The 27,243-nt window shown below is 40.7% G+C and overlaps 1 non-coding gene and 1 pseudogene across 1 annotated transcript; one reads left to right on the top strand and one right to left on the bottom strand.

Moving 5' to 3' along the window:
• The first annotated feature begins 13,851 nt into the window (after window positions 1-13,851).
• On the top strand, window positions 13,852-13,958 carry LOC135270260 (U6 spliceosomal RNA). The gene has a single exon (XR_010338427.1). It is a non-coding gene; the product is annotated as a U6 spliceosomal RNA (small nuclear RNA).
• An 8,379-nt stretch (window positions 13,959-22,337) lies between these two features.
• LOC105728931 (phosphoglycerate kinase 1-like) lies at window positions 22,338-23,895 on the bottom strand (annotated as a pseudogene).
• Window positions 23,896-27,243: the final 3,348 nt, after the last annotated feature.

The raw sequence follows: 27,243 nt of genomic DNA, 5'->3' as shown, positions 1-27,243 counted from the left end.
CCTCAGTCATGTTTAGTTTCTATTACATTTCTTTAGCAGTCTTAGGCTATGATTGTGCCTATTTTTGTTTTATGAATGTGATAGCCTCTCACATATCTCCTAGCACACAAACTGGTATTTCTTGCATGTTCTCTGCTCTCTGAGATATCTCTGCTTCCTCTGGTCAGTTTGTTCTTTCTCCTTCTTAATCTTGATGTCTGTCGGGTGATCACTAGCTGTCTGTTGGATTTTAGGTATCTGGCATGAGCTTCCTCTGCAGCTGCTCAGACTTGTTTTTCCCAACAGGTCTCTCCCCTAAAAGAAAGGGTGGCTGTGGCTGCATGTACATGGATGGAGCTTGATCAAAAGATGTCACTTTAGAGAGCATGGGCATAGGGCAGACAAGCAGGCTGAAGACCCTTTGCCTTCCCTACCTCATTACTAGAATAAGTAGGCTTTTTCTTTGGCATGGGAAGACTTAAGTAAATTTTTTTCCTAAGCAAAGATGACATATTTTTTATTTCTCCTGGGTCTATTTTGGAAGTGTCTATTTGTCTTTCTCAGCCCTCTATCCTCATACATTATTCCTCCCAAATAGGAAGTTTAGATTATTTGGAGGGGTAGTCTCTTGAGGTTTTAACCCAGGGCCCAGGGCTGCTGCTGCTGGCTACTCAGTGGTGGTGGTAATGGGGGATCCGGGACATGATGGGCTTTGCTATTCTGGATTCAGGTCTGCAATTAATTATCCTGACACTTGTCTCAGGACCCCCTCCTGCTTTGGACTTGTAGTCACCCTGACTCTGAGCTATGGAACAGTAGTTCTCTAAGTTCTCTAACTATAATGCCTGAACTAGAGGCATCAGCAGCACCCTGGAGCTTGTTAAAAAGGCAAATTGTTCATAAATATTAATGCTGATAAACATTTGATTGTTTCTAGATTTTTGACTATTACAAGTAAAGCTTCTGTGAACATTCTTACACAGATGTGTTTATGCACATTTATCTTTTTTTCGTAAATTCCTAGAAGTAGAATTGCAGGACAAACTCAATCTAATCCAGTCGCAAAATTCTACATAATTATAATCCACTGATGATACAGTGTTATGAATTTATTATTTTTATGGTTGCCAGATAAAATACAGCATGTCCAAAATAATGCATTTGGGACATGATTATACTAAAACAATTATTGTTCATCTGAAATTCAAATTTAACTGAGTGTGTCCGGTATTGTTTTATTTTTATTTTTGCTAAGTCTGCAAATCTTTAACAAAAATTTTAATTTTAAAATTTTTAAATCTTTTAAAAATAATCATTTATGTAAACTTAAGGGCTTTGGGGGGTGGGAAAAGCAAGATTAACTTGCATCATCATTCCATCATCTTGATCCAAGAAAGAAATTTGGTGAAAGGCCGATAAGCCATCTCAGTTAGCATCATAATTTATCAATCAGTCCACTCATTCCCCTGCAAAATACCCTGCCCAAGCCAGTGAAAAATCACCATCAGAAAGTCCTCTTTCCTAACACTAAATCAATGTCTTATGTCAACAAAATGTCACATAAGTTGGCTAACAGCCAGAATTTGAGGTCAGAAATTACTTTAGATAAGCAATTTCATTGTCTGTATTCAATGTTTGTCTTTTGAACATTTTTAATAATCACATATATATTGTAGACGACTCAGGTTTCTATTTTTAATTCAAGATTAAAATATTTATAATATATCACAGGGAATTTATATTATTTTTAGCTCTTGGGGATAAAATTCCTCACATAACATGTGAAGTTATTGCTTGATTTTTATATAATATACTTTTCATTTAAATTTTCAGGACCTCATTAAACAGAAAAATAGAACTTTGTCCAAAAAGATGTAATGGGAAGAAAATAATTTAGATGTAACCATTATATCCTTGGGTTAGAAAAATAAATATCCAGGTATTATATTAGTTTTCTAAGAAGCCTATACCCATCTTGTTACCCTGTTGTACGTTTTTTGTTGTTGTTGTTGTTGTTTTGAAATGGAATCTCACTGTGTCCCCCAGGCTGGAGTGCAGTGGCGCAATCTCGGCTCACTGCAACCTCTGCCTCCTAGGTTCAAGTGATTCTCTTGCCTCAGCCTCCCAAGTAGCTGGGACTACAGGCACGTGCCACCACATCCGGCTAATTTTTTATTTTTTTAGTAGAGACAGGGTTTCACCATGTTGGCCAAGCTGGTCTCGAAGTCCTGACTTCAGGTGATCCACCCGCCTTGGCCTCCCAAAGTGCTGGGATTGCAGGTGTGAGCCACCATGCCTGACCTCCTATCATAAGTTTTTACTAGATAAACCATCCAGTAAACTTAGTTCTCTTTTAGCAGTTATGGATATTATGATGAGATTATTATACATTCTGTCTATGAGTATTTTGGACTTCCGCTTCTTTATCCTGTAATTTTTAAAATGTGGGCTCCTTGTACTGCTTTGGTACAATGTCTTGTGGTGAGCTGGTGGAAGGACACCACCCCAGCCCTGAGGTTTCTGGCAGAACACTATTCTGGTGGGGCTGTGGTTGCTATTGAGCTATTGCTGAGGAATCATGTCCAGAGCTTATCCTCAGTTTGGATTTTGCCTATGCATTAAATATTATTTGTGGTTTTATTCTCTTCACAGTTCCCATTTGAATTAAAAAAAAAAAAAAACCTCTTGTGAAACAGGATTTCCAGAGGTGGCAGGAAAAGTTCTAGATTCAACGAAGCCCAGATTGCTTTGCATACATTGGATTCACTCCTGTTTTATTCAATCATTTCTCAGAGGTGAGAGGAATTTTGCCTCTAGATGGTTTTTCATATCTCGTAGAAACATTAATGATGATAACAATAATAATTAGCATTTACCATGCACCAGCTTAAGTATTAGTTCAAGCACATAACATGCATTTCTTGCTTATAAGAGTCATTATCATAATCGGTAGAATTTATGAAGCCCCATATATAAGCTAGGTCATTTACATAAGATTATTTTAATCTTTACGACGTTTTAGAGAAGTATTTAGAGACCAGGAAATCGAAGCACTGACAAGTTAGAAAACATGTCCAAGATTATAGACTGGGCACAGTGGCTCACACCTGTAAGCCCAGCACTTAGGGAGGCTGAGGTGGACAGATCACTTGAGGTCAGGAGTTGGAGACCAGCGTGGCCAACACGGTGAAACCCCATCTCTACTAAAAATACAAAAATTAGCAGGACGTGGTTGCACATGTCTATAATCCCAGCTACTTGGGAGGGTGAGGCAGGAGAATCGCTTGAACCTAGGAGGAGGAGGTTGCAGTGAGCTGAGATCCTGCCACTGCACTCCAGCCTAGGCAACAGAGAGAGACTCTGTTTCAAAAAACCAAAAAAAAGATTATACAGGTAGTAAATCATAGAATTGGGATTTAAACCCAGAGTCCCAAACCCTTTTCATGTAACACGGTTGACTCAATTTGCATACTTAAAAACACTTGGCCACTTATCATTTTATTTTACTTTGACAAGATGCTATTAACTCCATTTAAAAGGTAAGGAAAATTAGACACAAAGAGGTTAAATGGCTTGCCCAACCTCACACATTAAAGGAGCATTTTCCTGAAATGCCTACTTTCTGGCCATTAATGCAATACCTTCTCAGCTATTCATGTACCCTATGACTGAATGAAGTCACATTAAGAGGACACAGTGTTGTAGAACACCGGGTTCTTGTCATAGGACCAGGAAAATTTAGGCACACAGACACAATTGTAGGGTGAGTAGGGCAGGGTTTATTGGGTAAAATGACATGGAAAAAACCGAAAGAGAACCTCTAAGCAAAGTGAGATGGAGTCCTGCTAACAGATCTCCTGCCTCACAGATTGATTCCCAGGCCACCATACAGGAACTGAAGAGGCCGGGCTCCTCCCCACTGCAAATGGCACGAACTTTCCCTGCCTCCACCCAAGTCCCCCAGTTTGCAGGTGGGCATTATTCAGAGAGAATCAATTGGCAAAGGGTACACTTCATCCGGGACCAGCAGTCCAGTTTTTCAGCCTTCAGGCTTTTTTAGGCTTGGAGGTGGGTTTTATCGAGGCCCCTTGGCTGTTTCCTGTCTCTATCTGCAGTTTTAAATCCTTGCACTCAAAGCAAACCTTAAGAGAGCCCTCATCCTTGAATTCTTAGTTCCCACATATTCATTGTTTGTACTTAGTTGTGGTGAGGAGAGAGGCAGTTGTTAGATTTCCAAGAATCCAGAAATCCTCAGTGAGTGCCAGCAAACCCTGATCTTCAAAGATAGATGGTCTTCAACAGTTTTACCTTCCAAACCACACTTCCCAATAAAAATGATCCTCCACAGCAAGTTCCAAAGTAAGCTCCAGGCCTGGATCCCAGCTGCTGGGTTCTAGGAGAGGGTGTCACCCACAACACATGGGAAATGTGGCCAGTCATTTAGGTTCGCCATCTCCATCAAGTTGCCTTTGATGGAAAGCCAGCTGGGCTTCTCTGGGTACCACTTGACTTCCTGCTCACCTCATGGGGCTCTCCTCCTTTTAACCTTCCTCTTTCACTAGTTCCTGCACAAATGCTTCTCCTTGCCAAGAAGACATATTGACACAAATGATCAGATAAATATGCTACTAATTTTTCTTGGCAAATAAACTCCATGTCACCTCAGGTCTCAATACACTTTTTTCCAACTACTTGACAGCCCTATCCACTTACAATCACAGAGTACTTAAAACCCAGATGCAGGTTGAGCCCAGATTCTAATTTGAAATCTCTGTTGGCTCACACTTGGGATATGTTCTGTCTTCCATCTCCAGCTGGCCTGCTGTTGTGCCCTTTCCTCTGGAACGAAGACTTCCCCACATTCATCTCCACATTCCTCACACTTAGACTAGTGGAATTTATAGCTCGCTAACTCAGCCTTGCCCCAGAGAGCAAGCAAAAGGGAATTGAGTTCAGGGCCTGCCTACTGGCCAGGGAATAGAATAGGCAAAGCTCCAACTTTTGACCTTTGTGCCCAATTTTTCCTTCCTTGCCCTCCATCCCCACTTTAAAGACTTGCCTTTTAAAGGTCTCTGCTTAACTTTCTCAGCAGCCAGCACTTATTATTGCCTGGTTAAGTAACCCTAAAATAAGTTTGTGAAATCAGATTTTTTTCCCTGCTTCAAGCTACCCCCCAGAAGTCCAGTAGAGACAAATTTTTGAAACACGCATTAACTGTTTTAGACCCCTATTGCGGCATTAGGTAAAGCAATCCTATAAAATTTACCATGAAACTGGGTGAACTTCTACTCCATTGTATTAAAAGGTAGGGTAGATGCCCATAAGAGTTCATATGACTTCTAAAAGTTCCAGGAAGCAACTTAAAGAGAGGACATAATCAAGTCAGTGCCCCCTCAGTCTTTTCCTGTTTTACTAAAAGAAAGAGACACCAGGACTCATTTACTCATTCATTCTACAAACATTAACGAGCTCCTACTCTAGGCCAAGTATAAGTTACGTGCTGATGGTATACCAGGTAAATACAAAATAACATAATTCCCTGCCTTCAAAAAGCTTGAAGAGGCATTCAAGCTTCATGTTCCATTTCCATTTCCAGTGGCCAGACCTGTCCTGTCCAACTACCGAAGGCGGGAAAAATATTGTCCTTCTCCTGTTTCATCTCCCATCCCACATGGTAGTGCATAGAAATAGAGACAGACCCGGGGCAAATTCCCCTTCCCTCCTACTGTTCATCATTTTGTAACCTCTAGTCATCTTGGTTTCTTTGTCTATAAAATAGTAGGTAATATTTAATGTCTACTTAGCAAGGCTTCTGAGATAAATTTGGGCTGGTGCAATGGCTCACGCCTGTATTCCCATCACTTTGGGAGGCTGAAGCAGGCAGATCAGTTGAGGTCAGGAGTTTGAGACCAGCCTGGTCAATATGGTGAAACCATATCTCTACCAAAAACACAAAAACTAACTGGGTTTGGTGGCGGGTGCCTGTAATCCCAGCTACTTGGGAGGCTGAGGCGGGAGAATCGCTTGAGCTGGGAGTTAGAAGTTACAGTGAGCTGAAACCACGTCACCGCACTCCAGCCTGGGCAATAAAGTGAGACTGTCTCAAAAAAAAAATATATATATATATACATATATATATATATATATATATATAATGATAATTATTATTATTTAGGTAAAGTACCTGGCACACAACAAAACAATACGAGCTATTGTAATAAATGGAATGAGATACAGGAGTTGTCCAATAAGTAGCAGCTATTAATATGGTAGTTGTCTTCAATCCACAACTCAAAAGGGCTGATGTGTCAAGGTGAGGGTTAATGGATGTGAAGGATTATTTTCCCTGGCTGCTTTCTCATCCTCTATTGTGCAAGCCCTGTTTGTGCAAGCCTTTCTGTTCTATCCTAAGGAGCTCAGGGTGTGTCTGCTCCTGAGGCTGGCCAAGTTCTACCTGCTGAAGTTTCCTGTGCAGCTAGGGGTCAAGCAGTTGGCAAAGTCAAGCCAGCCAGCTGCTGTGATGTGATACTTCTGAAGGAAATCCTGGATGGGTCCTGCAAGGGAGCTGCAAGCTGCAGCCCGGATTAACCCAGGCTGTTCATCAGTGTGCCTCAGCTGCTCATCCACTCTCTGCTGGGCAGCTGGGCAAGAAGTCCAGGACCGCCACTCCCCACTGCCCAGAAGAGGGAACAGTCGGGATTCCTGATCAGTACATGTCCTCTTTCCCAGAAAAGGGATTAAGTGTGCCCTGACAGTATACTCTGCCATCATTCTTTCTCAGGGAGTGAGGTGAGAAAAGGGCCCTGAACAGTCCACTCCCCCAATCCCTTTAGCTGCTTCATTCTGCCATCAAATACTGTACCTCAGCAAGCAATCTGCTGGCATCAAATGTGTCTGTGTTCTTGGTAAAGTGAGGATAATAATGCCAACCTCAGAGAGCTGTTGTAAGAAGTCAGTGAGAGCTCACATGTGAAAGCACCTATCAAATTGCCTGGCACATGGTAACTACACAATACAGGCTAGTGTTCCCTTTTTCAAAATAATTACATACAGTGGTATTATGTTGTGTAAGAAAAACAAGCCCTTAAATATCTATCAGAACTCCACTGTAGGTGACCAATACCTGACTCAAACTACATTAGAAAAAACAAAAAGTAATCATTGGCTCATGGAACTAATAGGCACGGCTAGATCTAGAGGCTCAGATAAAGTTTTTAGGTCTTGGTGTCTCTGTCTTTACTTCTTAGCTGGCTCTGCTTAGCTCTGATTCTTTTTGCTGTTGGCTTCATTCCTCCTGCCATACACAGCAACTCTCCCTGTGGGAAGGAAGATGGCCACGGAAATCTTGATCCAAAAGGAACAGGCACACACTCTCTTCCAGCGTCCATGTCTTAAATCCCGTGGCAGGACTTCGGCCCTTTGTGGGTCACATGCCCCTACCCAGACCAGGAGTCAACAAACTATGACTCACCAGCCAAATCCAGCCTGACTCCTGTTTTGGGGCAGTATGTGAACTAAAAATAGTTTTGTCATTTTTTTTTTTTCATAGAGATGGGGTTTCACCATGTTGGCCAGGATGGTCTTGAACTCCTGACCTCATGATACACCCGCCTCAGCCTCCCAAAGTGCTGGGATTACAGGTGTGTGCCACCGCACTCGGCCAGTTTTGTCATTTTTAAATGATTGGGGAAAAAATATAAAAGAAGGGTAATATTTTAAAACATCTGAAAATTATATGAAATTCAAATGTCACAGTCCATAAATTTCAGTTTTATTGGAACACAATCACACCCATTTGTTTCTGTATTGTCTATGGTTGGTTTTCCGCTCTCACAGCAAGTTGAGCAGTGGTGACAGAGGCCACGTGGCCCACAAAGCCTAAAATATTTGCTATCTTCTCTACAGAAAAATGTTGCTGACCTTGCCCTAGACCAATTATGGTAAACAAGAAGATAGGAAAGACACTCTGATGGTCAGATCTGAGTCATGTGCCCAGCCCTATCGCTGGGAGACAGGTAGGGTGGGAAGAAAAAGGCTTTATAGCTCCCGAGCATTTACCATGCACGAGGCACTGCTATAAGCACTTCATTCCTATTAGCTTATTTAATCTTCACAAGAATCCAAGTGGTAGACTTTTGTCATTCTCATTTGATAGACGAAGAAACTAAGGTACAGAAAGGTTAAGGAATCTTTCAAATGTTATACAGCCAATAAGTGGTAGAGATGAGGTTTTTTTTCTTTTTTTTAGATAGAGTCTTGCTAGAGTACAATGGCACAATCTTGCTCATTGCAACCTCTGCTTCCTGGATTTCAAGCGATTCTCACACCTCAGTCTACCAAGTAGCCGAGGCTATAGGCATTTACCACCACACCCAGCTAATTTTTGTATTTTTAGTAGAGACAGGGTTTCACCATGTTGGCCAGGCTGGTCTTGAACTCCTGGCCTCAAGTGATCCACCCACCTCACCCTCCCAAAGTGCTGGAATTACCTGCGTGAGCCACCACACTCGGCCAGAGCTGAGATTTGAACCATATTATCTGCTCCAGAGTTCACTCTTGAGCCTTATAAAATCTGTTCTAGCAAAACAAAACAGAATAGGGATGGGAGGAGGATGGGTTCCCTGAATAAAGAGTGGTTCTGGGAAAAAGAAACAATAGATATCTGCTGAGCACGGTGACTCACGCCTATAATCCCGGCACTTTGGGAGCCCAAGGCTGGCAGATCACCTGAGGTCAGGAGTTCAAGACCAGCTTGGCCAACATGGTGAAACCTCATCTCTATTGAAAATACAAAATAAAAAAATTAGCCAAGCGTGGTGGTGGGCACCTGTAATCTCAGCTACTCAGGAGGCTGAGGCAGAAGAATCTCTGGAACCCAAGAAGTGGAGGTTGCAGTGAGCCAAGATTGCGCCATTGCACTCCAGCCTGGGTGACAAAGAGTGAAACTCTATCTTGAAAAAAAAAAAAAGAGAGACAGAGAGAAACAACAGACACCCATCAGTGTCAGATCAATGTAGGTCTGAAAATTTTTCACTTAGCTTCTTAGAACTTTGGTTTTTAAAAATCTAGTGTGAAGTAGATAAGGAGTACTCTTTAGGGTGGTCAAGAAGATCAGTTAACATTCATTGAGCACTTACTCTGGGCTAATACTAAGTACTTTATGGATGTTGTCTTACTGAGGAAACCAAAGCTTAGAAAAGTTGCATAGATTTCTCAGAGTTACATGGTAAGGTAGCACTCAGGCCTTGAAGAGAAGCCAGGTCTATCTGACTCAAGTGGCTAGGCATGTAACCACTACACAGTACTGCCTCCCCTCTGAGAGAATGAAGGGAAATAAGATATCAAATGGACCTAGAAGAAAACTTGATCTATTGTAGACACTCAGTTAAAGTTAGTTTCCTTTCTTCCCCTTTCCTGACTTTTCTGTTCACATTATGAAGGTTTATGAGCAAGAAATTTATAGTATCCTTGAATAGTCCTGTTGCCTCTATCTTTGTAGTTAATCTTTAAAAGAATAAAATCACTCTTTAATCAGTCCTGCTATCAAAAAGGCAGAGCAAAAATAGCAATGGTTCAGAAAAGGGCAGTGAAAATAATTTGTGGTATGCAGGGCAGAAGAGCATGCCACGTAAAGAGAAATTCCAAACCTTAGGATCATTTTATTTGGAAAGGAAAGCTGCTAGAGGCATGATGTTTACTGCATAATAAGCTGATGACAGGTATAGGAAAGGCTAATCAAAACCTGGCATTGATTCCCCCCCCCAAAATGCAAGAACCAGACTGTTGAATGCATTGTATAATAGCCCTGTCACCTTCCACTCTGGAACACTATCAAAGTGAGCTTTACCCTCCCTTCCTACTGACTATGTGCCAAACCACACCTCTAGTCCCAATTAGTACACAAGACACTCCACTCCACACGTACAATTCAGGATCTGGAGACATCTTGCTGGAAGATGTGCTGGGGCCATACAGTCCAGCTCCTTATGTTGTAGAGGAAACTAAAGGCCAGTGAGGTGAAATGAGTTGTCCAATTTGTATGGCGAGCCCATAACACCACATCTAGATTCAGCCTTGGCCTTGGGGGTCAGATGAACTGGGTTAAGGTCCTTGCTAGCTAAAGGAACTTTCTGAAATTCAGTATACCCACTTTTAATATGGTTGGAGGGTCAAATAATGATTACAAAAATACTTGGTAAACATTAAGTGTATTGCAGCCTAGTTTCAGTACTTTTTCCTCTAAGTCGTTCTGCTCCTTGGAATAGTCTGATGTAGAAAAAGAGCACAATGCTGGGTTGCTGGGAAAAAAATTGGAAGATGTAGCACCCCCTCTCCCCCATTTACTTCCCTTCACCAACAATAAAGTACAAACTTCAAAAGAAACAAACTTGAAAATGGTGAACGCTGGACTCAAAAACCTTTCCTGGAGTGGAACCCCGTGGTCAGATATTGGCCAGGGCAATCCTTGAACAACTTGGTTGCCATCCAAGTCTGTTTTCAGTGGGGAATAAAGTTCATGTTTTGGAGGCAGTATCCTTGACTTTTTTATCCTGTTATTCAAATATTTCCTAATAATCTTCGGCATTTATACACTCAAGAGACCTTGAAGGAAAAGGATGCAGGGCTCCAGTCTTTTTTCCTTCCTTTTGCTAATGAATAGATGTTTTCTTTCTGAATCGACTGCCCCTATCACCCTATTTTTTTTCATGCTCACATAACCCTACAAGGAAGAGGTCAAATCGCAAATGTGAAATTGTAAGTTACCAATTTTGGGTTTAGATTTAATATTATGAGTTCCTTTTCAACATGAAAAAACTAAGTAGAGAGGGACTGAAATTTTAGCACACATATACATACTACGTAGCTGGAATAACTGTGGGTGTTTCTGGCGCCACCTATTGGTTATACTGTAAGACTAAACCACATTGTTGGTCACGAAAATGCATAGAAAATGGAGCATATGCTGTAACATCCAAAGGTATGTGTTTCAGCAGGCTGGCTGAATGTTGAAATAGGGTGAAGTTACTTGAATATTATCTTTACTTACAGCAAGTTGGAATCGCAGGACTATTTTGCTATGTGATTTTCACTTTGGTTTACTCACCAATTAAAGGCATAGAAAGGAATATATAATGAGGCATAGTCTCTGGGAACTCTGAGATTAATTAACCAATACTCATATTCAAATGACTCATGTCTTATGATGAGAAGTGTTATTGGTGTCCTGTCCAGATCCCCTTTGCCAGCCAGTGTACCCAGGCAGTTACCCCCAGCTTCTGGGAGAGTTGGCTAATACAACTCACAGCTGCCACTTTCTCTGGAGAATTGCCCTTGACCACGAGGAAGAGACCTTGAGCTACTGGGAGCCACCTTGACCAGGAGGCTCCATACACATGCACACATAGACCTGATCTCTGCAGCCAGTGGCCCATGACTAACTGTCGTAGGGAGTACAAAATGTCAGCCCTGCCACCCTCAACCTTAAAGTGGGTTTAACTCTGTGGTATGATTTGTGATTCGGTACTCCTCAGGAGATCAGGCTGAAGCAAGATGTCCGTAGAAGCCAAATTCTTGCTTAACCCCTTTCTGTGTCCTGTCCTGTCTCTCTCACTCCCCTTCTTAAAAACACTCAGTAAATCACTTGAGCACAAATCCCCATCTCAGGGTTGGTTTCTAAGGAACGTGACCTAAGACAAGAAATGTCACATGAAAAAAATGTATCTTTGCAATGATGAAAGCCATTTTCAATGATGAAAGCAGCCTGTCCCTTTGAGTTTTGTGATTGTGGTTTTCCCAACATGCTTGGGAGGTAAACACTAAATAAAGCAACTCTTCTCCGTAGACGGCAAGGCCCAGACTGAAGGACAGTAGCAGTGATACGGCACTGTGGGGTGATGATATAAAACATAACCTTGAATGGCACTCTGCCTGAGTTTTCTGAGAAATGCATGTAGTTTCAAAATAGTACATCCGTGCTGGCATTAGACCTAGTGCTCCCAGAGGCAACGAAAAATAACCTGGAATTGGAAGGACCCAAGGCTTTGCACATTTCTGCATCTGCTGGAGGAGCCAGGGCTTCGGGCCAGTGCCAGAGGAGAACCCTGGGGAAAGAGAAAAACTCTGCCAGAATACAACTTCAGAAATCTCATAAGAATTGTTGGTTGATTTAATTGAGTTTTGGTTGTAGAAGTTCCAGCTGGTTCCCCACAAGCAGCAGTGCCAAATAAGAAGCTGGGAGCTTTGGGTCTAGTCAGATGTAGGTTGAACCCTGCTTCTCTAACTTACTAACTCGGTTTCCCCATCTACAACATGGGGATCATAATATTTAACTCCAAAATTTGGGGAGGAGGTTTAGAAAAAATGCAAATTCAGTACCTGATATCTATACACGTTAGGTTATAAAGGGCAGCTACCCTAGAGCTACAGCATTCACTGACCAGTCTAGCCTCTCTCACTAATAAAGGTAATATTTTGACTCATGTATTTTGAACTCAGGAATGAAAATAATGCTGTTTGTCTAGGGCTCTACTGGGTACCCCAAAGAGCTCATTTTGTTTATTTTTTTAATCTTCAAATGCTCCGTCCTCAGTGAAAACCAATAGAAGGGTTTCATAAGAACATCATGTACAGTTGTACAAATTGTACAGTGCAAAAGAATACCCTGATTTGGGCAAGTGGGACTAAAACCCAGCCTTACTTCCCTTTCCAAGAATGGTATCTACCTAGAGAAAATGGCTTTACTAATTCTCACAGAAAATGGGCTAGAAGTGACCCTTTATTTAGGGTTCAGATTCCTGTTGTGAGCAGAGGAGACCATGGGAAACTCCTAAAGAAAACATTTAAGCATCATGGTCTCTAGATTCAATTTCCACTTACATTATCTACTCTCTCAGGCAGACCCTAACAAAGATATTTTAGGCCATGGTAATTAGCTATCAGGGGCCTTCTCAAAATAAGTTGCCTATCTCAGATGTTTCCTGTATTAGTAATACCCAAAGTAAAGTCTGAAAAATTGCTAACACCATCACCTGGGATACTTGAATGAAAATGCAATTTCCTGTACCGTGCACCTGACTTTCTAGATTCTAGAACCTCTAGAGGTTAAACTAGAGAACAACTGTCTGAAATAATCATTTTTTCACAGGCTTGCTGAGCAGAAAAAAAGCTCCTTGGTTAAGGATTCCCTTCATTCACAAAGTCTACATGGGAGTCTTGGTTAAGAGTTGAAAGTTCCTTAGAAAGTCTCTTCTGGGAAGAAGCCAAAAGATACACAGCCATAGGCTTCCTTTCTCATGACAACCTCCCCCAACTCCACCTTTCTCCCCCTCATATATACACAAACCTGTCTCTTACAGGGATTCTTTTTTCCCCGTCTCTTTTCTATTTCTGGCCTATAGTATATAGAAGGACATACACTCCAGAAGGCAGAAGGAGCTAGGTGATGGATAACTATCCTGGAAATTCTAGATTACCTTTCAGAATCATATTTAGCATTTTCTGTTGCTTTCCCAGAGCCCTGAGGTAGACCAAGCCCTTCCAAGCATCCTAAGTCTGTCCTTAGTGGCAGTCCTAACAGTCATGGAGTTTCTACCTAATGGTTCAATTATAGGCCGCCTGGATTAAGTTAAACTGGTACCTTTAACATAGCATAGGCCTTAAATAATAGCATAATAGCAGTTAACATGTAAGCACATCCTTGTCAACATAAGGTTTGCCAATCAAAGAACCAAACTAATTGTTCTATAACAACAACTCTACTATGAGGTATACATCTACAATTGTGTCAAGCTAACTTTGCCCAGCTCCTAGGTCATTACTTCCAAGTGAGCAGCAATGTTCTTGAGGATCAAATCCATTAAAAGATGTAGTCTAGTGCTTGCCTTGGCAGCACATACACTAAAATTGGAATGATACAGAGAAGATTAGCATGGCCCCCATGCAAGGATGACATGCAAATTCGTGAAGTGTTTCATATTTTTAGAAAAACAAACAGCGCATGTTCTCGCTCATAAGTGGGAGTTGAACAATGAGAACACATGGACACAGGGAGGGGAACCTCACACACTGGGACCTGTCGCGGGGTGGGGAACTAGGGAAGGGATAACATTAGGACAAATACCTAATGTAGATGACGGGTTGATGTGTGCAGCAAACCACCAGGGCATGTGTATACCTATGTAACAACTCTGCACGTTCTGCACATGTATCTTAGAACTTAAAGTATAATAATAATAATAAAAAGATGTAGTCTAAGAAACATTCCACACCTGTACTAGAAATAGAGACAAACTTAACGTGGTTTCTACTTTTAAGAAACTCACAGTCTAGTTGAAAAATGTCTATGGAATCTCTCTGTGACAAACAGAGAGTGATATAGAAGACTGTATCACTCAAGGGATTATTATTATAAAGAAGTATGCCTTGAGCTATCATTTAGATGGTGGGAAGAGAACTAATACTTATTGACCACCATTAAATTTTCACAACAATCCTTAGTTTGATTTCTGGGTCTATTGTGATGCCTTCAGATGCAAGTAATAGGAAACCAACTAAAAGTAGCTATAACAAGAATAAAAAAGTATTTCATTTAACCATGTGTCCTGACATAGAATTTATTAGGTTGATTAATTCACTAACTCAGCCACATCTGCAAGGACCATGTTCTTTCCATTTTCCTGTTCTCTCACTGTGTTAGTCAGGGTTCTCCAGAGAAACAGAACAAATAGTGTATGTGTGTGTGTTTATTATGAAGAAATGGCTCACATGATTATGGAATCTGCTTAGTCCCAAGCTCTTCGGGGTAAGCTGGAAAGTTGAACACCCAGGAGAGCTGATGGCATAGTTATAGTCTGAGTCTGAAGGCCTAAGAACCAGGAGAGCCAATAGTGTAGTTCTAGTCTGCAGGCCAGCAGGGATGAAACCCAAAAAGAGCCGACATTTAAGTTCCAGTCCAAAGGTAGGAAAGAAACTGATGTCCCAGCTTGAAGGCAGTCAGGGAGGAGAAATTCTCTTTTATTCTGAGGGTCAGCCATTTTGTTCTATGCATGTCTTTAACTGATTAAGTCATCAGGGAAGGCAATCTGCCTTACTCAGTCTATCTCTTGATTTAAATGTTCATCTCATCCAAATACACCCTCACAGAAACGCCCAAAATAATGTTCAACCAAATATCTGGGTACTATTTGTCCCAGTCAAGTTGACATAAAATTAACCATGATAGTCATCTTTATCATTTGGCCTATACCTTTTCTGGTAGCAAGAAAGCAGCAACAGTTCCAGCCATCACTTCTTTACACAACATCCAAAAGCTGGAGTAAAAGGAGGAGGTTGGTCTTTTTGCCACACCCTTTCTAAAAGTTAGGGAAAATATCCCAAAAGGTGAGCCCTCTAAATTTGCCACCCCCATATCTATTTCAGTCTCATTGGCTAGAATTATGTCATATACCCATTCTTACACCAGTCACTCACAAATTTTTATTATCCTCTATTTTAGATATACAAACACTGAGGCTCATGAACCCTGAGTTGACCCATACCACATAACTAATACAATGCTAAGTTAGAATTGCTAACATCTCTCTGGCTCTAATTTGCTAGTAGTAGCTATTGATAGATCTGATTTGGCCCCATATTGACAGATAGATCTGATTGGCCCCCTTGGGCCAATGCCTTGATCCCTACAAATTTTCTTTTCTGATAAATAGACAAAACAATAGTTCTTATCTTTTAGAGTATCATATTAACTTAGTACATGTAAAGCACTTGAGCTATTATTTGCTGCCCCACCATAGGATAAAGAATGACACAATGTATAATTCTAAAGAGTGCAATTCACCAAAAAGATAAAACAAATTATGTCCCTAGAGCTTTACCACAGCATCACCTTGACTAAAAGTTGTAAGATAACTTTAAAATGAGAGTGAAAAATTATTTAACTTAAATACTTTAACACAGGCAAGTTTGAACTCAATGCCACAAGAAACATGTGAAATAAAGCTAACAGAGGCCCACTCTAGTGCCAGGCTGGCTCCTGTAGCCCCAGGTGCAAGGCTGATAACCACAAATTCATGCTCCAAGTCATCTTCCACAGCCCAGACTCTAGCAGACTCAGGATTCAGGCCTGCTCCTGCAGACCCAGGTACCAGGCTCACCCATATAGACCTGAGCTACAGGTTTGCCCAAGTAGACCTTCAGGCCACCCTGCAGACTCAGGTACCAAGCTGGCCACTGTGGACTCAGACACCAGGCCATGCATTCACAGACTCAGAAACCAGGTCAGCTACTTGAGGACTCCAACAGCAAGCCCATCCATAAATCCCACCAGTTAGTCCACCCAGTATCACCGGATAGGCTGACTAGTGAAGGTCCTTCCCTGCTGAAGCCAGTTTGCAAAGGTGGGAAAAAGTATTACTTCTTCAAATGCATAGACACCAACACAAGACCACCAGGATTACCACCAAATGAACAAAATAAAGCACAAGTAATCAACTCTAAAGAAATGGATATCTATGAACTGCCTAACAAACAATTAAAAATAATTGTGTTAAAGAAATTCATTGAGCCATAAGAGAACACAGATAAACAATTAAACAAACAAAAATCACAGAAACAATACACGAACAAAATGAGAAATTCAACAAATAGAAATTATTTTTTAAAATTCTGGAATTGAAGAATATAATGACTAAACTGAAAAATTCCACTGAGATCTTCAACAGCAGACTCAGTCAATTAGAAAAATCAGTGATCTCAAAGACAGGTCATTTGAAATTATCCAGCAAGAAAACAACAACAACAAAATAACCAAAAAGAGTGAAGAAAGCCTATAGGATTTATGGGACAACATCAAGGGGCAGAGAAAGAGAAAGGGGCAAAAAGCTTATTTAAAAAAAGAAATAACAGAAAACTCTTAAAATCTGGAGAAGGAAATGAACATTCAGATATATGAAGCTCCCCAAAAAACCCAAATAGATCTTCACTAAGACATTATAATCAAATTCTCAAACATCAATAACAAAGAATTTTTTTTTGAGACAGCATCTCGCTCAGGAACCAGGTCAGCTACTTGAGGACTATTGCCCAGGCTGGAGTGCAGTGGCGTGATCCTGGCTCACTGCAACCTCTGCCTCCTGCAATTCTTAACCCTCAGTTTCCTGAGTAGCTCAGACCACAGGTGTCCACCACCACACCTGGCTAATTTCTGTAAAGATTTTTTAAAGTAGCAAATCTATTTAATAAATGGTCCTGGGAAAACTGGATATCCACATGCAGAAAATGAAATTAGACCATATCTTAAACTACATATGAAAACGAACTCAAAATGAATTGCAGACTTAAATGTGGTTGGGCATGGTGGCTCATGCCTGTAATCTCAGTACGCTGGAAGGCCAGGAAGGAGGACTGTTTGAAGCCTGGAGTTCAAGACCAGCCTAGGCAGCATCATGAGACTCTCCCTCCCCACCCCATCTGTACCAAGAAAACCACAAAATATCAAAAAAACAAAAACAAAAAATCTTAAATGTAAGAGTTGAACTACTATAGAAGAAAAGATAGAGAAAATATTCTTGACATTGGTCTGGGCAATAAATTTTTTTTCTTTTTTTCTGTTTTTTTTTTTTTTTTTTGAGACCGTGTGTCACTCTGTTGTCTAGGCTGTAGTGCAATGGCACGATCTCGACTCATTGCAATCTCTGCCTCCTGGATTCAAGCAATTCTCCTGCCTCAGCCACCTGAGTAGCTGGGATTACAGGTACCTGCCACCATACCCGGCTAATTTTTGCATTTTTAGTAGAGATAGGGTTTTGCCATATTAGCCAGGCTGGTTTCGAACTCCTGACCTCACATTATCTACTTGCCTACTTGCTTCTCAACATGCTGGGATTACAGGCATGAGCCACTGTGCCCAGAGGAATTTTTTTAAATGACCCTAAAAGAACAGACAACAAAAGCAAAAATAAACTAATGGGATGGCATCAAACTAAAAAGTTTCTGCACAGCGAAGGAAACAATCAACAAAATGAAAAGATAACTTACATAATGGGATAAAAATATTTGTATGCAATGTATCTGATAAGGGGTTAAATCCAAAATATACAAGAAACTCAACTCAATAGCAAGAAAACAACCCAATTTTTTAAATGGGCAACAGTCCTAAATAGACATTTATCAAAAGACATACAAATGGCCAACAGGTATATGAAAAGGTGCTCAACATTATTAATCATCAGACAAATGCAAATCAAAACCACAACGAGATATTACCTCACATCTGTTAGAATCTATCATCAAGAAGACGAAATATAACAAGTGTTGGTAAGGATGTGGAGAAAAGGGAATCCTGGTCCACCGTTGGTGGGAATGTATACTGGTAAAGCTATTATGCAAAATAATAACCAAAAGAAAGGAACTCAGTATATCCTCAAAAAATTAAAAATAGAACTATAATATGCTCCAACAATCCCACGTCTGGCTATATATGCAAAGGAAAAGGAATCAGTATCTCAGATATCTCTACCCCTATGTTCACTGCAGCACTATTCACAGTAGCCAACATATAGAATCAAACGAACATCAGTGATAGGTAAAAGGATAAAGAAAATTTCACACACACACACACACACACACACACACACACACACACAGAGGAATATTATTCAGCCTTATAAAAAAAGGAAAATCCTTTCATTTTTAACAACATGTATGAATCTAGAGGACATTATGCTAAGTGAAATAAGCCAGACACAGATGGACAATTACTGCATAATCTCACCTATGCATGGCAACTAAAAAACTCAAACTCATAGAAACAGAGAGTAGAGTGGTGGTTGCCAGGGACTGAGGGATTGGGGAAATGGGAGGATGCTGGGCAAAGGATACAGAGTTTCAGATATGCAGAATGAGTAAGTTTTGGAGACCTAATGAATAGCACGATGATTACAGTTTATAATAATGTACTGTACACTTGAAATTTGCTAAGAGATTTGATCTTCAGTGTTCTCACCACAAACATACACAAAAGGTAACTATGTGAAGTGTGATGGAAATGTAAATTAGGTTTACTGTGGTAATCATTGCATGGTATATATATGTATCAAAACATGATACTTACGCCATAAATATATATAATTTTTATTTGTCAAAAACACCTCAATAAAGCTGGAGGGAGACATCTAACAGTATTTTCCAAGCCCAATGGTAAGGACCTTCATATATTTATCTCTTTAATTTTCACGAAATCCCTAGGATGAGAAAGAATTTTTGTTTTTGCTTTTGTTTTTCCTGGAGAAGGTTACTGTGGTTGGGAATTCCTCTAAGGAAGAAACAGAATTTCTTCATTTCCTTGCTAGAAATTATCATCAATTGGTCAACATCTTTTCCTGGGGGTTCCCTGTGTCCCTTGTGTTCTGAGTGCCAAGGCTTCAGTGAAACGTATTACTAGTAAGTACTGAACTGGGACGTCAGAAAGCCCGGGTTCTAGTCATGCTCTGCATCTAACTAGCAATATCAGCATGGACAGTCAATTAACATTTCCCTTTCTCTTGGTATCTACATTTATCTGCAAGATAAGGTGATGAGGTAGACCTTTTGGTCTCTAAGTTATCTTCCACTTTTGACATTCTCTGAGTCACACAGCCTCTACCACTCTGATCTTAATGTGGATGCTATAATTCAGACCTCATTAGCTTGTCCCTCAAGGAAGGCTTAAACTGTGTCACAGGGGCAGAAATGAGAAAGTCATTCAACACAATGTCTTCCTAAACACAAATGTTTTGACAAGGAGGAAGGAGAAATTGGATGGCAGAAGTAGAGGAGTGATGGGCCACTCTGAATGACAGGCAGACAGGGAATATCTATTCATTCTTAGTGAGTGAATGACAATGTGCGGCAGGAGTATAGAGAACAGGAAAGGGCTGCTATTTACCCCATAACCTGGTTTCCACAGAAATGCTAGTTTCTGGAGAAGGTACGTGGAGGAAAGACAGAGTGATATGGTGAGAAGGGTGCTGGTAACAGGGTAAGGAACCTCTAGTTTTAACCCTATATTATATAAGTCATTTCCACTCACTGGGTCTCAACTGCTTTATCTGTTAAGTGGTGTTCAGTAGCAGATGATCTGGACGATTCCTTCTAGGTCTCTATAGTCTAATGGATACTATCAGCTGCTACTCTTTCTTTACATTGGCGTGACATTTGTTTTTCTTTCTTTCTTTCTTTCTTTTTTTTTTTGACAGAGTCTTACTCTGTTGCCCAGGCTGGAGTGCAGTGGTGTGATTTCGGCTCACTGCAATCTCCACTTCCCAGATTCAAGCAATTCTCCTGCCTCAGCCTCCTGAGTAGCAGGGATTACAGGCATGTGCCACCATGCCCAGTTAATTTTTGTATTTTTAGTAGAGAGGAGGTTTCACTATATTGGCCAGGATGGTCTCAATCTCCTTACCTTGTGATCTGCCCACCTGAGCCTCCCAAAGTGCTGAGATTACAGGTGTGAGCCACTGCACCCAGTTGTAGACCTATCTTCATGGAGTTTATATTCTACTTAGGAGAGAGGAAAAATTAACAAGTAGATAAATATCCAAGACAGTGATATACAATATTATATACTTCAGAAAAAATAAAATGGGGTTAAGGAGTGAGTAACTGAAGGAAAGGATGAGACATGAATGTTCCGGGAAGACCTCTCAGAGGAAATGACATCTGTCAGGAAGGAGCAGACATGGGAAGATCTACGAGAGGCATTCTAGGCAGAGGAGAGCAAAGACCCTAAGACAAGAACTAGCCCGGCATGTTTTAGAAAGAGAGGAAAGGTCAAGGTGGCTGGAGTGTGGTGAGCAAGACAGAGAGGACGACTGAAGAGGAGAGGTGGGGCCAGATCTCATAGGTCTTTGTGCTCGACAAATTTTATTCCCTCAGCAATGGGAAACCACTGATGGGTTTTAAGCAAGAAAGAAATACAATCTATGGTGCTGGTTTTAAAAGCTCCCCTTTGCTGTGTAGAGAAGAGTCCGTGAGCAATGGCAGAAGCAGGGAGACCAGTAATGACATTTATCCAAGTGATAGTGAAAGAGAGCCAGACCATTTGTGGCAGTGGAAATGAAGAAAAGTAACTCAAATTTAGGATCTATTCTGGAGGACATGTGGATTAAATAAAATAATCTATGTAAAATTTAGCACAGTTGGGTGCTTAGTGCAGTACCTGACAGAGGGGCTCAATTAAATGACTATTAGGATCTGATATAGCAGGCCAGTCACAATTCCATAGGTCAGAGAAATCTGGCATCTATACTTAGGTCATAGACCTAATGTGTAGGTTAGCAAACTGGTTCACACTCATTTATGCGCCACTTGTGTAAATCACATTTGGGACCTCAGTTTCCCTATCTATTAAATGAGGAGTAAATGAGATGTACTCTAAGGTAGCTGCCACTGCTAGCTTTTTATGAATCATTTTTATGGTATACATTTATTAGGGTCCCATCAGAAAAGCAGTCACGGCTGGGCATGGTGGCTCATGCCTGTAATCCCAACATTTTGGGAGGTTGAGGGAGGTGGATCACCTGAGGTCAGGAGTTTGAGACCAGCATGGCCAACATGATGAAACCTCACCTCTACTAAAATACACAAATTAGTTGGGTGTGGTGGTGTGTGCCTGTAATCCCAACTACTTGGGAGGCTGAGGCAGGAGAATCGCTTGAACCCGGGAGGCAGAGGTTGCAGTCAGCTGAGATGGCGCCCTTGCACTCCAGCCTGGGCAAAAAGAGCAAAACTTTGCAGCAAAAAAAAAAAAAAAAGACAGATAGATCTCAAATAAAAAGTTGTACATATTTTTGGGATACAAGTGATAGTTTGATACATATATACAATGTATAATGTTCAAATAAAGATAATTGGGATATCCATCACCTCAAATATTTGTCATTTCTTTGTGTTGAAAACATTATAATCTTTCCCTTCTAGTATTTTCAAATATACAATAAACAATTATTAACTATAATTTTCCTCCTGTACTATTAAATACTAGAGCTTATTCCTTTTTTGTTTTTCATGGTTTCAATGGACACTTTTATTGTTTATTTAATGGATCATCAATTTCACCTCCCTACCTACAAATGGAATTTCATCTTGTTTCCACACTGAGTAGTGAAACAGTGACAAAGCTAATCAGAATAAGCTACATAAAAACAGAACTAAGCTAACACAGCTCACTAACAGACAAAATATAAATATATGCACTCTAGAAAGCACAATGGTTTAGTCACTAAGAAATTCAAATGGGATCTTGAAGAATGTAGGCATATCCAGGGTGCAGTAAAGATGAGCTGAGATGCTGTGCAACTGTTTAAGGGTTCCTGGCACTGCATCTCTTGGCCACTAGCTGAATCTTGACATGGAAGGTTTTGGCTAATGCCACGTGGAGATGAAAAAAAATGCTAAATTGACTTAGGGGCTGTGCACAGGAACTAAAAGGCAGGAAAGTACTAAATATTGCTGAGAGCAGCCACCCCAAGAAGGACTTTACCTTGCAGGAGCTCTAAACTGGCACCACCCCCAAGTGCTCACATGGCTGACTTTATCCTCCGTGTTCCATTTGGCACAGCAAGTGGCAGTGTCTCCACCACCTATGATGGTGATGCAGCCCCTAGAAGTGACTTTTACCACCTCGTCCATGAGGGCTTTGGTTCCCCAGGCAAAAGCTTCCCATTCAAATATCCCACAGGACCATTCCACACAATCTGCTTAGCCCGAGTGACAGCTTCAGCATACTCTTGCTGCTTTCAGGACCACAGTCCAAGCGCATCCAGCCAGCAGGTATGCCAGAAGCCACAGTGGCTTGGCCAGTCTCGGCATTCTCATCAAACTTGTCAGCAGTGACAAAGTCAACGGGTGAGGTCATCTTCACACCATTCTTCTCAGCTTTGGACATTAGGTCTTTGACAATCTTGGCTCCCTCTTCATCAAACAGAGAAGTGCCAATCTCCATGTTGCTGAGCACCTTAAGGAAGGTAAAAGCCACTCCACTACCAATAATCATCTCATTGACTTTGTCGAGCATATTATTGATCAGCTGGATCTTGTCTGAAACTTCAGCTCTGCCCAGGATGGTCACGTAGGGCCTCTCTGGGCTCTCCAAGGTCTTGGCAAAGAAGTTCAGCTCCTTCTTCATCAAAAACCACCAGCCTTCTGTGGCAGATTGACTCCTACCATGGAACTGTGGGCTCCGTGAGCAGTACCAAAAGCATCATTAACATAGACATCCCCTAGCTTGGAAAGTGAAGTTCAGAAAGCTTCTATTTTGGCTGGCTCAGCTTTAACCTTGTTCTCAGAAGTATCTTTTCCCTTCCCTTCTTCCTCCACATGAAAGCGGAGGGTCTCCAGCAGGATGGCAGAACCAGCAGCTGGGTTGGCACAGGCTTTCTCCACTTCTGGGCCTATACAGTCCTTCAAGAACAGAACATCCTTGCCCAGCAGAGATTTGAGTTCTATAGCAACTGGCTCTAAGGAGTACTGGTCAGGCATAGGGACACCATCAGGCCGGCTGAGGTGGCTCCTAAGGACTACTGACTTGGCTCCATTGTCCAAGCAGAATTTGATGCTTGGGACAGCAGCCTTAATCCTCTGGTTGGTTGTTATCTGGTTGTTCTTCATAGGAACATTGAAGTCGACTCTCACAACGACCAGCTTCCCTTTCACGTCTAGCTTGTCCAGCGTCACCTTGTTAGAAAGAGACATTTTGGAAATACAGTGTGGAGAGAGGTCGGTGATTCAGACAGCAAGGGAGCCGGCTGCAACATGTGCTCGGGAGGCTTGCAGAATCAGAACTTACTCCTTCTATCTAACTGTATTTTTATACCCATTAATCAGTTTATCTTCATCATCCTCTCCCTCTTTCCTTCCCAGCCCCTGGTAACCACTTCTATTCACTACCTCTATGAGATCCTTTTTCTTTTTTTTTTTTTTTGAGATGCAGTCTGCTCTGTCACCCAGGCTGGAGTGCAGTGGCGCAATCTTGGCTCATAGCAACCTCCGCATCCCAGGTTCAAGTGATTCTCCTGCCTCAGCCTCCTGAGTAGCTGGGATTACAGGCACACGCTCAGCTAATTTTTGTATTTTTAGTAGACATGGGGTTTCACCATGTTGGCCAGGCTGATCTCGAACTCCTGACCTCATGATCTGCCTGTCTTGGCCTCCCAAAGTGCTGGGATTACAGACGTGAGTCATAGCCTGGCCAGAAATCCAATTTTTTAAGCTCCCACATATGAGTAAGGACACATAATGTTGGTCTTTCTGTGCCTGGCTTATTTCAGTTAACCTAATAACCTATAGTTCCATCCATGTTGCTGCAAATGACAGGATTTCATTCTTTTTTATGTCCAAATAATATTCCATTGTGTGGATATACCACATTTTCTTTTTCCATTAATCTATGAATGGACACTTAGATTGATTCTGTATCCTGGCTACTGAAAATAGTGCTGCAATAAACATGTGAAGGCAGATATCTCTTTGATATACTGATTTCCTTTCTTTTTCTTTTTTTCTTCAACAAAGAATACTTTATTTTATTTTATTTTATTTTTATTGCATTTTAGGTTTTGGGGTACACGTGAAGAACATGCAAGATTGTTGCATAGGTGCTTACGTGGCAGTGTGATTTGCTGCCTTCCTCCCCTTCATCTATATGTGGCATTTCTCCTCATGCTCTCTCTCCCCAACTCCCCACCCCCTGCTGTCCCTCCCCTATTTCCCCCCAACAGACCCCAGTGTGTAGTGCTCCCCTCCCTGTGTCCATGTGTTCTCATTGTTCAACACTCGCCTACGAGTGAGAACATGCGGTCTTTGATTTTGTGTTCTTGTGTCAGTTTGCTGAGAATGATGGTTTCCAGGTTCATCCATGTCCCTACAAAGGATGCAAACTCATCGTTTTTGATGGCTGCATAGTATTCCATGGTGTATATGTGCCACATTTTCCCTGTCCAGTCTATCATCGATGGGCATTTGGGTTGGTTCCAAGTCTTTGCTATTGTAAACAGTGCTGCAATGAACATTCGCGTGCATGTGTCCTTATAGTAGAATGCTTTATAATCCTTTGGATATATACCCAGTAATGGGATTGCTGGGTCAAATGGAATTTCTATTTCTAGGTCCTTGAGGAATCGCCATACTGTCTTCCACAATGGTTGAACTAACTTACACTCCCACCAACAGTGTAAAAGTGTTCCTATTTCTCCACATCCTCTCCAGCATCTGTTGTCTCCAGATTTTTTAATGATTACCATTCTAACTGGCGTGAGATGGTATCTCAATGTAGTTTTGATTTGCATTTCTCTAATGATCAGTGATGATGAGCATTTTTTCATATGTTTGTTGGCCTCATGTATGTCTTCTTTTGTAAAGTATCTGTTCATATACTTCGCCCACTTTTGAATGGGTTTGTTTTTTTCTTGTAAATGTTTTAATTCTTTGTAAATTCTGGATATCAGCCCTTTGTCAGATGGGTAAGCTGCAAAAATTTTCTCCCACTCTGTTGGTTGCCAATTCACTCTAATGGCTGTTTCTTTTGCTGTGTAGAAGCTGTGGAGTTTGATTAGGTCCCATTTGTCTATTTTGGCTTTTGTTGCCAATGATTTCCTTTCTTTTGGTTACACACCCAACAGTGGAACTGGTGGATCATATAGTAGTTCCACTTTTAATTATTTGAGGACCCTCCATACTGTTTTCCATAATATCTATACTACTTTACATTCCCAGAAACAGTGCACAAACATTCCCCTTTCTCCACATCCTCGCCAGCATTTTTTGTCTTTTTAATAATAGACATTCTAATTGGGTTGTGGTTTTAATCTGCATTTCCCTAATGCTGAGCTTTTTTTTTTTTTTTTTTTCTCTGCAGAAGCTTTTTAGCTTTTGCTGCCTGTGTTTTTCAGGTCTTACTTCAAAATTATTTGCCCAGACCAATATCCTGTAGTGTTTCCCCAATGTTTCCTTCTTGTAGTTTCATAATTTCAGGTGTTACATTTAATTCTTCAATTCATTTTGATTTTTATATATGGTGACAGATGGAGATCTAGTTTCATTCTTTTACATGTGGATATCTAGCTCTCACAGCACCATTTATTGAAGACACCATCCTTTCCCCAATATATGTTCTCGGTGCTTTTGTTGAAATGAGATGGGTATAAGTGCATGGATTTATTTCTGTGTTCTCTATTCTGTTCCACTAGTTTATATGTCTATTTGTATGCCAGTACCATACTGTTTTGTTTACTATAACTTTGTTAATCAGGTAGTATGATTTTGATCTGTGATCCCTCCAGCTTTGTTCTTTTTGCTCAGGATGCTTTAGCTATTTTAGATATTTTGTGCTTCCACATAAATTTTAGAAATGTTTTTCTATTTCTGTGAAAAATGTCATAGGTATTTTGATCAGTATTTTACATTAAATCTATAGATCACTGTGGGTAGTATACACATTTAAAAAATATTAATTCTTCCAATCTATGAGCATGAGATATACTTTCATTTTGTGTGTGTGTCCTCTTCAGTTTGTTTCAACAATGTTTCCTAGTTTTTCTTGTAGAGATCTTTTGCTTTATTGGTTAAATTTATTCCTTGGTATTTTTTGGTAGCTATTGTAAATGGGATTGTTGTCTTGATTACTTTTTCAGATTGATCACTGTTAGCATAAGGGAACACTACTTATTTGATGTGTTTATATCCTGCAAATTTACTGAATTTGTTTATAAATTCTTAGAATTTTCTTTTTTGGTGGAGTAGTCACATTTTTCTAAATATAAAATCATGCCATCTCCAAACAAGGATAATTTGACTTCTTTCTTTCCAATCTGCATGCCCTTTATTTCTTTCTCTTGCCTAATTGTGCTGTTGGACTTCCAGTACTATGTAGAACAGAAGTGGTAAAAGTGGACATTCCTGTGTGGATTCAGATGTTAGTGGAAGGTCTTCTACTTTTTCCCATTTAGTGTGACATTAGCTGTGGGCTTGCCATGTATGGCCTTTATTGTGTTGGGTATGTGCCCTTTGTACCCAATTTGTTGAGGGTTTTCATCATAAAGGATTGTTAAATTTTATCTCATGATTTTTCAGCATCTACTGAAAAGATCATCTGGTTTTTGTCCTTGATTCTATTGATGTAATTTACCATGATTACTGATTTGCTTTTTTTTTATTTAAAAAAGTTTTTCATGAACCATATATGAGACTTAACGATTTGCTCATTTTACTGAACCATCCTTCCATCCCTGAGAT

This window comes from Aotus nancymaae, unplaced genomic scaffold (assembly GCF_030222135.1).
Source record: "Aotus nancymaae isolate 86718 unplaced genomic scaffold, 86718_ANA_hifiasm-v0.15.2.pri h1tg000059l, whole genome shotgun sequence".
Taxonomy (NCBI): Eukaryota; Metazoa; Chordata; class Mammalia; order Primates; family Aotidae; genus Aotus; species Aotus nancymaae.
Note: the sequence above shows the minus strand (reverse complement) of the source record. Positions and strands in the feature narration are given on the sequence as shown.